Source organism: Nothoprocta perdicaria, unplaced genomic scaffold, assembly GCF_003342845.1.
Source record: "Nothoprocta perdicaria isolate Ctin4 unplaced genomic scaffold, notPer1 scaffold_108, whole genome shotgun sequence".
NCBI classification, from domain to species: Eukaryota; Metazoa; Chordata; class Aves; order Tinamiformes; family Tinamidae; genus Nothoprocta; species Nothoprocta perdicaria.
Window position 1 is genome coordinate 686,174 of NW_020454183.1, and position 12,180 is coordinate 698,353.

Below are 12,180 nucleotides of genomic sequence, written 5' to 3' on the forward strand. Positions count from 1 at the left end.
CACTGGAAAAAACAAACTGCACAAATCTTTTCACTGTTCCACTCTAATTTACCTACCTATGCCCCTTTCTTAGGATGACTTATATTCTCATACATAAATGGTTATGGAACAATAATTATTACTTAATACAACAAAGAGAGCTAATAGAGAAAAGACTGTTTTTCCTGTTTTCTTGCTTTTAGTTCTGTCTCTTCCTTTAAAACACTTGTGACTTCTATTACTGCACTGTCTGCTTACCAGTTCAGTAGAGAGTCCACAAATCTGCCGAATTAGGTAAGCGCAGTTATTTTTAACTGAGTTAAACATTACACGTTCGTATGGCATGTGGTGCAACAGATATATACTAGTGTCATATGACATTCTGTCCAGACACTTGTCCTATATTTAACTCTAAATTTATCCTGAAAGATGTAGGGCAAACAATTAAATGTCACCCCTGCAAAACAAACTTGTTGCATTACAATTTGATTTTAAAGAAGGCATAAATATTCTGGTCCTCTCTCATGCATGCTCAAATCAGTTGTTGAAGGAAAACTAAAATTTCTTGGTGGCTCTATGAAGGATAGTTAATTTGATCAGTGTTTCAAACTGACTGTTATTGTATTTATCACATTTGAATTTGATCACGTTGCCAAAGCAGCATTGGTTACATAGAGATAACCAACTCTATTGCAGTGTCCTTTAGCTCAGTCTATTCTAGCTCTTTCAGGGATTTTATCTGCACAATAATAGATCACCAGCCATCTCTGGCTGCCTCGTGATAGAGGGGGGCATCCTTGAGACAGGTCAGTGTCCCCATCTATAGTATAATAGTTATCAATATGGATGACAGCATGACCTTTTGTCTTTAGTTTCAGAGTCCGATGGCAGGGAACTGACTTCCAGTTGGGACAGCTGGAAGCTGCTTCAGCCTTATCCCAAGCCAGGCTTGAAAACTTCACTATGTCATCAAAACCACCCTACCCACCTTTTCTCCTAGTACTTGAAGGAGTTTTTGCAAGATGCTGAATTTAGGTACAGATATCTTTTGGTTTTTTGAGGATGTAGAAAAGCAAGGGCAGCTCTGTACGAAGAGGGCTTGTTGTTCTTTGAGGAAAGGGAAGAATAGCAATACAGCAGACTATACTGTATACAGGAGACACAATTGTTGGGAACAAATTACAGTGTTAAAGGAATTACCAACGAGTGCATCAAATTGCTGAATTTGAAGGAATTACTAGAGGAGTGCATCAAAAATCCTGAAGCAGAAGGAGACCATTCAGAATTTAAATCAGCCTTTATGTATGAAGGGATATATTCACACTGTATTTTTTCACAGACTGCTTTAGAAAACTGTAGAAATGTTGTTTCCCATCAAAATCTATTTGGCTTTTCCATCACTGCTGTTTTGAAGTGACTCTTTTTGCCAGTGCCTTTGCTATTCACAGCAAACTGTGTCTCATGTTGGCATTCTTCTCCTCCGCCCTTCCCCTGCAAGAGCCTCAGAGCAATGGGGCTGCAGCAGTATCTCTGAATTTTGTGTGTATTTTGTAAAGGTCAGAAAAAGAACAAGCTTTTCATTAGAATTCTTACTAACACACATGATAACACAAAATAAATGATATTTGCACAGCAAAGTGTAACTAAAAGATAATGTTTATGCTTTCCCACTTCCTCCAAGAGACACATATTTGTTTATATAGTCTTTGGGTTATGCTCGCTTTGTGTTAGCATTTCATGTTCTCCCCGACTGATTCCTCTTTCAGTTTGAGTCAGTGGATATGACCTTATGATGACATTTGCAGAGGGAGGCTAGGACTGCAATAACCGTAGGTTTCCAAAGCTCACTGATAGGTCAGGTCCAGGCTGAGTCATCAGTTACCTGAAATGGGGCTTAGGAACATGAAAGTTAGATGTTCCCATTTTTCCTCATAACATGTCTAAATGAGTGAGGACTCTGATTATAAGGGGCGAAAATTTCTGTGAAGAGCCATCATGCAGGCTTGTACCCTGAGCTGAAGTTCACCCTGACCTGTGATTGTTTTTCAGGAGCTATTAGAATGGGATAAATTCCTCCTGAGCAGGAATTATATTCTTAGCAGAAAGATCTCAAAATACCTACATCTTTTCAGCATTGCAGTATTTAGGGAGTAGAGTCAGCAAGAAATAATGCATATTGCAGTCCCTACCCCTGGGCATGTGTGACACCCTGCACCTTTTCCTGTAGAAGTGTCTTTGGCTCCTTGCCTCTGTCAGGGTACTGTGGTCGAAGGAATCATTAGTTCTTGCAAAGGAAATTGAATCCATCTTCCCCTGTGGGAGTTTCTGTCTTTTTATTTGAATGTGGGTTGTATAGCAGGAGATACAGACGGGTTGCTTTTGGTTCCGATATATGCATTTAATCTTTCAGAGTGTTTGATCGGAGCAGAGCATTTCTCACACTGAATGTAAGGCAAAGGCTCTGATCACTGGAATATGATTGTGAAAGGTTGAGAGATATGTGCCCTAGATCTATATACTTAGAGAAATATACTACCCAAAATATATTGCTGCCTTTCTATAGTGAAGAAATTCAGACGTAGAAAATGAACCATTCCAGGCAAATGGTGCATAAAGTAGTATGTTGTTCTGTGACAAAGGACTGTGAGGAACTGTGATGAGGTGTTCTTCTTAACACCTAAGAAAATAATATCAACAACAACATGCATTTTGTCATGAGATGGCAGCAATATTGCCACCTTTACACAGAGAATGAGTCTGTAACAAGGTCATTGGTCTCCTAGATTGCACACATTAACTGTCTTTTTACCAGCCTTAGATGCTTGATACAGGTGCATTTTAAATCAAAACAGTGCTGAAGAACTGAAGAGCTATGTAATTCAAACTAATGGAAATCGAGCTAGTGAACAAATCAAGATATGGAGCAAAAGTGAATATAGTTTCCTAACCTTACTTCTGCTGACTATTTTGAAGAAATATGAAGAATAAAGAGAATTGTACTGTTTGGTTATCTATTTTACATTTTCCTGTGGTATTTCTCCTCTGTCTTATCTCAGATTCAATGCTCTTTTATTGTACCCAGTTTGAAACTTGACTGCTCCATTAGTATGAGTTGGCTATCTCCATCATTCTCCAATTTAAAAGTTAAAAATAGTTTCTAATATGCATTGCCTGAATTGGAAATTTGTCCTGGAAAATGGCATCAATTTATCTATTTATTTTTGCAGGTGGCATTTTGTAATCTCTTCAAATGTTTTGGGGTTAAGCTGAAAATGCAAATCCATAACAGGCTGTGTCCCTTGGGAAATATTAACAAGTCTGATGCAATTCTAATAAATCATAGTGATTATTACTATGCTTTGGATGTGTTGTAATAAAGCCACAACATTGTTTTACTGGAAAAAAATCAACCCCCAAATGTATGATTTCATTCCTATATTGCTGTAGTAATATTACTGTAATTAATATTTTAAACTTCTCTAAGGTTTTCCTCAGGGGATATCAAAGTATTTCTCAGATATTAATTAAATAAGGTCTCACTCATAAATCTCTGTCCATACAAGTAGTTTCACTGGCTTCCAATCTGCAAGGAATTTTGGACTCTTCTCTGAAGTTAATGGATTTGATTATTTCTACATCATAGAATCATAGAATCATAGAATGCCGAAGGTTGGAAGGGACCTCAGAGGTCATCGAGTCCAACCCCCCTGCTCACGCAGGGTCACCTACAGCACGTGGCACAGGGCTGCATCCAAGCGGGTTTTAAAAATCTCCAAAGAAGGAGACTCCACAACCTCTCTGGGCAGCCTGTTCCAGTGCTTTGTCACCCTCACAGTGAAGAAATGCTTCCTTAAGTTCCTGTGGAACTTCCGATGCTTCAGTTTGAAGCCATTTCCTCTAGTCCTACACATCACCAGTGTAAAAAATACTCAAGACAAAAGGGGAAATTGGTAGTGTTTGAAAATAGATCATCTGATGCAGAGTGCAGTGCTTTCATCAGAAAATGCAGCAAAACATTTGTAGGAGGTTGAAGCAGAGCACATCCCTGTTGCTCACAGTGTTGCAGCCCCCAGCAACGGGCACCTTTGCTGCCAATTGTGTCCAAGTCTCATGCAGTGAGACGTTCATGCAAAAAGCTCCTGCATGGTGATCCTCCATGCTAGACTTTTCTCCCTCTTGTCAGCTACAGCTGGCAGTGATCATCCATGATCTGCCATGCGGTGGCATTTGGTTTCCTGAAGCATGGAGTGGGGAAAAGGCTACAGTACTGTGCTGTGCGTATGCCAAAGCAGCCTGCACGCAAAGCAGACACCCAGCTGTGACACAGAATGGTTGAAACTGAAGGAACCTCCAGAGAGCATCTAGTCCAACCCCCCTGATGCCATATGTCCCACATATGTCTCTGTGCACATGCCCAAACATGGTGCTAGCTCATGTGCTGAGCAACATGAATGGTCTATCATGGATGAAGCTGAAAAAAAAACAGGGCATGGCCCACGCTTTACAATGGCATGCTCCTAACGGCTTGTGTGTCCCAGGATCAGAGTATCCTTCATCATCTCTGTGTGTGGAGGGTGGACTGGGCGCTGGACAAAAATCCTGGAGCGTGGGAGGAGGTAACTGCAGTATGCATGGTGTGAATGACATGGGGAACCACCTGCAATGTTTATAACTGCTGAGGCCTTGAGGCCAGTATCTTCTTCCTAATCCAGCAGTCCATCCTGGAAGACTTAGGCACCCTTGCTTTTGCAAGGTGTGAGTCTGAAGTATCAATGTTTCCTTGACGTCAGACATCATACAGGTTATGAGTGCCAAGCATGTGTATCCAATCAGCAATTGTCAAGTGGCAAACATAAGGAGATTTAAACTTTTGGTTTTAAACTAGGGCGGGTAAGATTGTCATCTTAATGTAGTATCAGGAAAAATAGTTTAAAAGTTCTGGAGAGCTGGCTGACCTGTCCTCAGGGGCACAAGAGTTTCACACCGTTCTTGCAGTGACAACCAGGCATCATTTGCCTGCCACAGTGAATTGGAAGAGGTCATGTATTGGTAGATGATGTGGTCCTTGGTAAATGGGATCCCTTCACGATTGCTCTTCCTGAGCCTTGGGTGAGGGATGTTTATGCACTGACATTGTAAGTACGAATAGCCTGAGGCTAGAGCAGATACTCTGAAATAGAGACCCATTACAATCATCTGCAGTGTATTATTCTTGTAGGTTTTGTTTTGCCACTGGAATTAGTGAAGTTAGAGCTGATGGAAATAATGTAGGCATCATCTAAATTTCATATTATGCTGTTCCCTCTCATTCATTATGTAAACTGGGCAATACATACTAATGCTTCCAAAATGAGCATTATCCCCAAATTCCAGCTAATTTAATAGTGTCAATACTTCTATATGAGCCTGACTATTTTCTTCTAGATCATCTTTGGATCAGAGCTCTCTCTTCCCTGACCAATTTGCCCTGTACCAGATGTGGGGAAGACGGCTATCAGTTCACATGTATGGCCTCAACCAATCTGATGTCTTTCAAATTTACATGTCAAGAGAGCAGCTCTTTTCTAGTAAGTTCTTATAAATACTACTTGGAACGGGCTCACAGCTGCTTTTGTCATCTTTTGGAATTCTTAAGTCCCACATTTGTAGCCTTAAAAATATATGAATCATTGTAAAGCATCAGTAAACACTCATGGTAATGTTTGCTGTGCTTTATTTGTTGTTTTATTTTTCTTTTTTGACAAGCAGCAGCCACAAGAAAATAAAATTGGGATCTTTTCTCCCTAATAAATAAAACTCTCCAGGACAACGTATTTTACTTCAAAATTATACGGTAATTTCTTTTTTTCCTTCAGGTTCCAGAAACATGCCCATATATGGTCTGCTTGTCAGGGACAATAAATAATGATGTAATAGAGAGGTCAACTTTGTGTCATTTAGCTACAGGATGCTTGATGAAGTGAAGTTCCACAGATTAATGCAACAAAGAAGAACTTTAGAATGGGTAAAAGTTTCTCCAGTGCATCTTCAAACAGGAAATCTGAGATTCGGAGCAACTTATATTTTGGCTTGTATTCGCTGATCATGGGGTGATCCAGAAATAAACTCCAGGCTTCAAAGTGAGAGTGTTTCAAAGCTGTCCTGCAGTTGATCGAAACATCCAGGCAAAGCAGGGAGATGAATACCAGCGAGGATTTTCTGAATTAAGACTTAATCAAGGAGATAACCTATTTCAGCAATATTATTAGCCTTTTATTTCAGAATAAGAAGGTAATGCAAATGTGCATGTTTTTAACTTGTTTTGCATTTTCAATCTGCCAGTTTGGTATGGCTATGTAAATACTTATTCCTGTAGTAAACTGTAACCTAACACCATTACACAAACTTTATAGAGTTTTTGTGGTTTTGCTTTTGTTGTGTTTTGTTTTTAATAAGCCAGAGAAAAACTTACTGTTTAAGGTTAATGCTGAATAGTTAAGCAGAACTGTAGCTCCATCGTTTCCTTATTTTTCTTTTACTTTCAGGTGATGCTTATGTCTTTCTCCCTAGAATAGTTTACTCTGAAATAATTGTTATTGTAGTTATGATATGCTAAAGAACTGTGAGTGTAGTGTGCAAGGTGCAGTGTGAAGAAAAAAAATGGCAAAACTGAATGATTTCCTTCATTTAAAGCTTTCCAGACAGTACAACAGAAAGCTAATACACCACTGAATGCCATTTTATTTCTGAGAAGAAATAAAAGTATGCAGATATGTACACTTGTAGTAAAGAACTTGTGCAGAATTATAATTCGGTCACATTATATGATATGCCAGACTGATAGGTGACCTGTTTTGACAGCTGGGGGTTGACAAGAGGATTTGTTTACTTGGAGGATCCCTTCGGGAAGACTGGCTTTTGCTTCCTTCAGCACTGGGCTGTATCAGTTTGCATAAGTTGTTAGTACAAAATATTTTGCCTGTTGCTGTAGCAGGACACAATGTTATTCTTCTAATTCCCCACTTTTGATAGGCACCGAAACTCTTTCTGTTTTTAAAAGAATAATTTCCAAGCATACCTGGAAAATGACAGAGATTTACCTTGAAACTGACCTATAAGGCAGCAAAAATGTCAGTATTTGAAGTGCTATAAATTGATCTATTTTCCATTGTCAGCAGAGCATCTGGCCTGAAGAGCACAGCAGTAAGGACTATAGCAGAAACTTGGTTAATTCTAAGGAGTTTCAGTCATGCCGTGCTGCGTTCACAAGTAAAGACTAACGCATGCAGCAGCATCTGCAGAATCTGGGACTCAATCATTTCTTGGAAAAGAAAAGGCAAAACAAGCAAATTGCTTCTCTTTCTTTTGCAGTCTCTTAGCTGCTTGTTTTTTGTTTTTAGAAATGTGGTTTATCAGACCCTGCGCCATAAATACTGAGGTTCTGTATTGAGTTACAAGCTGATCTGGGTCAACTGAGTGCTGAAGCAGGCAAAGTCCCCAGCTCTGCTCCTTTAATGACCTTGTCACTCACCTGCCACCCTTCTCTGACAAGCAATAAGTAATTCTGCTAATTCTGCTGCCTGGGGTCTATTGAACAAGGACAGGCAGCAATGCTAAGCTTTTCTTTAAGGAAGTGCTATCAATGGGACCAGTTGTTTCAGATGCTAATGGTATTGAATAGTGGTTCTGCATGTTCAAAGCCAGCTGTAATCCTTGTTGTTTATTTATATTGCATCAGGGATCAGAGGCCCATTCTCCCAAACACTGTATGTTTACAGAACTTGTAGTTCAAATATAATAGCAGCATAATTGTGTTTGTCTATGGATTTTGCCATAATGTGAGTGCTTACCAATAGTCACCCTGGTGAGAGTACCTTTGCTTTCAGTGAGTTTCCAAGTATAGCTGCTCATTAACACAGGCAGAAGCACCACAGCCTGGCCCTGGTGCAAACATTTAATTTCTTACCTTATGTTCTCAATGCAGCTATTCCATCCGTGTATGTCACAGGTCTGATTTCAACATCTTAAATAAATGAACTCTCACTGAAATTAAGGCAGGAAAACTGAGGATCCAGTGAGGATATTATTTACATGAAGAGAGCAGGATCAGACCCTGTGTGGAAATGGTGATAAATTTAGATCTGGGAGATTTTGTCAGACTGAGATATTAAATGGCGGCACAAAAAGCAAAATGTTAAGATGTATCTCTACCAAGGGAGACGAGTAATGAATCAACTCCTACCTGAAGGCAAACGATGTACAATATTGGAAGTCTCATCAGAGCTTTAAAATACAGATTCAACTCTGAAAGGACAACCAATGCTGTGTGTTATCTACTTGTGAGAATGGGCTCCTGGACTGCCAGAGAAATGCAAGGGATGACCAGGCATCAAAACCTTCTACAAAATCCTGAAGTTAGAGTGAGCAGTTAATCCAGTATTTAGTTTGTAAATCTGATTCCAATACTTTAAACCTACAATAAGCAGACTTAAAGAAAGCAAACAGACAGTTTTCTTTCATACTGAATTTAGAGAGACTGTTTTGGTTGGATCTTATTTACCTGCACTAGTTCAACCAACCATACAAACAATGTTTGATTTTTTTTTTCACATCTTTCTTATGGAAGGTGGAAAATACTTAATTTATAGCACATTAATCTAGTTAGCTTTTGTTAAGTCATGGTAGGTAGTTCACTATTCACCTGTGGGATCTGCCAGGTCATGTTAGCCTAGCCCTACGGTGTCAGTTGAATTAGGATAAGCCTGTGCAATTGCAGCAGTGCCATGTAATGTGACCAAGCTTAGCCCACAATGACAAAAGGTTAAACTAAATCAGGTTACTTTGGATTAGGCTCAAGCTAAAGGCATGCACTTGGTCTGTTACCACAGCCCGCCGTCTCACAGTCACTTGTTGATGAAATAGCTTGAGTTTGAGCCTGAGCCCCACGGCTCTATAGCTACAAACAAAACCATTTCCAGGTGGAACGGGACGGTGCCAGGTCTGCTCTGGGAATTGTCAGGGGGCTCCGGGCTGCAATACAGAGAGCTGTCATGCTGCTTGTCCTCACGGCCTGGTTCAGACACACCATGCATCTATTATCCACGTGACTGATAGCACAGTCAACAAATGTAGCACATTCAAGATTCTATTAGAAGAGTCTTACTGATCCACCTTCTAACACAGAAAACTGAGTTTTCAAGAGAAAGATGAATAAAGCAGAGGGGCTTATTTTGGTGAATTAAAATATGCCAGCAATGCCAGCAAATGGAGTGGGTAGGCCACTCTGAGGGAGGAGTGGGAAACAAGAGAGAATTAATTTGTTTGAGAAATGAGATGCTTAACTAGAGAACGTTTTCATACTAGACTTGAATCATTTCTGTTAGGAGGTCAGGATAACCAAGACTTTCAGCTACTTAGGGACAGAAAGCTGCTAGAACCCCCAAAATGACGGTCACACCCTCACTGGGGTTGTACCAGTTAGAACAGGACAACTTAAAACTTTCTCTGTTTTGGGCCCCACAACATTTCTTCCCGAAAGATGAGTCAGTGGCAGAAACTGCTGCCAGCATTGTTGTTTCTGCACTCCATGGGACTCCCGTCAAAATATTTAGATTAGGGAGTATCACGAGCATAGGGAAAATTCTCCCATTTCTTTGCAAGTAGTCAGGGAGGTGTAGTTAACCCATACAAAGAAGTGTGAGGTGAAATAGAAGTGATCCTCCAAATTAAGATGTTCTTTTCTCCTCCTTATGTGTCAGTTACACATGAAACAAAAGAAGGAGGGAGAAGATTATGTCAGAAAATGACATTTCTGATAGATCCTTCAGGAAGTCCCCTAAATCCATAAGCCCCTACATTACAGTGAGGAACTGCACTGGCAATGATCTCCTGTACACTCTTCAAAAGACAGGGAAGGGACTCCGACAGCTCAGACACAAAGTGAGGTTGGACCTGCAACCTGCTCTGCCTCCTGCATAGTTAAGGAGAGCTCTACACTTTATGCCCTACTGACACAGATTCCTCTCAGAGGAGTCTCCACTCTCAGCTTTTCCTCCAACGACTCTTTGTGCATTTGCAACTAAAGACAAATGCATCAAAGTCATTGACTCCTTTAGGAGTTCACAGATTCCCCCTTCTACACTGAACCTGGATCTCTGAGTCATCATCAGATCCAGGTCCATACATTTGGGGACTACTAGCTGTTGAAGACAAGCTATCTGATTCCAGCCCATTGGCTCCACACATCCACAGCACACCAGTTACTACATACATAGGATGCAAGATTATAAAAGTGCTGCCTAGCCAGGAACTGAGCAGGCAAACAGCAGCAGAAGCTGCTGGGAAAAGAAAGACATGTCATGGTTCTTGGCTAGTTATGGGATGGAGGGCAATCAGAAACAGCAACAGGAGGGGCTGGAGTGCATGGAGGCTCCTGTTATTGGAGTTTTTAGCTCTTTGAAATATCTTGGCTTAGCTCCTTTGGATAGATAGGGATCATAGGATAAGTCTCAGGTATGCCTGCATCCATTGAAAAATATAATAAAAAGCATTCTTGAGATCTGTGGAGGGGGAAAAAAAAAGTAGTTGTACTGTTTACAGCAACATAAAGTTTTATTTTGGCAGTTTTCACGGCTGTAAAACACAGTGTAACACACATTGTAAAAGTGTATTGTAAAGAGTAATAATGTTCATTTAAAATCTGGTGGGCTTCTCTATACCTTTAGTTCTTCCCACTTCCTCTGCAGGATGTGCCAAGTCTGAAGTAGACATAAGCAGCGCTAGTTGATATCAAAGACACCACTATTTATTAAGTAATATGTTGAAATCGAAGATTTTAAGCTTTCATCTGCTTGATTCAAGCTCTTGCAACTTCCTTAAACTTTACAGTAGCATTTTTAATTATAGTTAAAGAAACAAATATAAGTGTATTGATGCACACAGATATGGCTCTGTTATCATTTGGGAGTCACCTTTCCTGCACTGTTAGACACTGTTTCCTCCATGCCAGGACTGTCTCTTGGTCATGTATCTAGCATCAATGTCTATTAGGGCATGGCAATCTACTGGAGTGAGGCTCAGGGCTTGCTAGACCCACATGAGTATGATGGCTATGATGAACCAACCTTGTCATACCACCACTACTGAGGAGGACGTGATACCCTGTGAGAAACGTGGGCAGCTGTAGGCAAAGCCACAGGCGGCAGCAGAGTACAGTTAAATGGGGGAAGGAGAGCATGAGGGAGTTAATTTTGTCAGCCAGTGCTCTGGTGTAGTGGATGGCCACTGGTGGATGGTCAACACACCAGTGCTCTGGTGTGGTGGATATCTTGTGCAGGAGGGGAGGTGGTTCAATGATTCTTGCATGTACCCAAGGTGGAAAGGCAGGCATTTTACCAGGTACTTAGAGAAGGACAAATTCTGCAGGGCTCTTAGTGCGTGGGATCTCTTTGCAGCCGTGCACATAGCACTCCTCTGGCAGGGCTGTTTGTGTCCCGATGGTTACACATAAAGTACCTGACAAATGTTATTTTCAACCAGACGCCAGGAAAAGCACGTGGAAATGATGCAACTGCCGGGACAGAAAGCTGAAGCTGGAGAGCCTCGCTAGGGCACGTGATGTTGATGGCACACTCTGTCCTGCCAAGCACTCAACCCCTTGCCTCCCAAGGAGCAGGCAGTGCCCTCACCCCTGTCCTGCTGGACATCCAACAAACCAGCCGAGACTCTCACACAGAGTGGTGCCTGGGTTGCAATGGTCACACTGGAGATAGCACAGGCCAAGTGGCTCACCAGGGCTGGTGTCAGGGGGCTCCCATGGCAGCGGGGCCAGACTTCTCCATCAGGGCCTGTGCCACACAAGGCACCACTGGGCTGCAGCTGGGGAATCCCCAGATCCGGCATTGGACACCTCCATGGGGACTGGGATGAGCAGAGAACAGGCAAGGCTGTGGTGGGGCTGGAGGTGACTGCTGAGGCATCATGAGACAAAGACTGACACCTGATGTAGCCTGGGGATGGCACCAGGAGTGGAGAGGGCCTGGGATAAGGCAGGGACAGGGAGGTCTCTTCCCATTTCCAGTCAAAACCCTTCCAGTTTTGGGCAATTTGGATCCATTTCTGTTCATGATGGAATACACAACTTTTCTTGCTTACTATTTATAAAGAGAAAACCTACTCCCTCTTGGCTAGCATCTTAACAAGCCAGGCCGTCAACATCTCCTC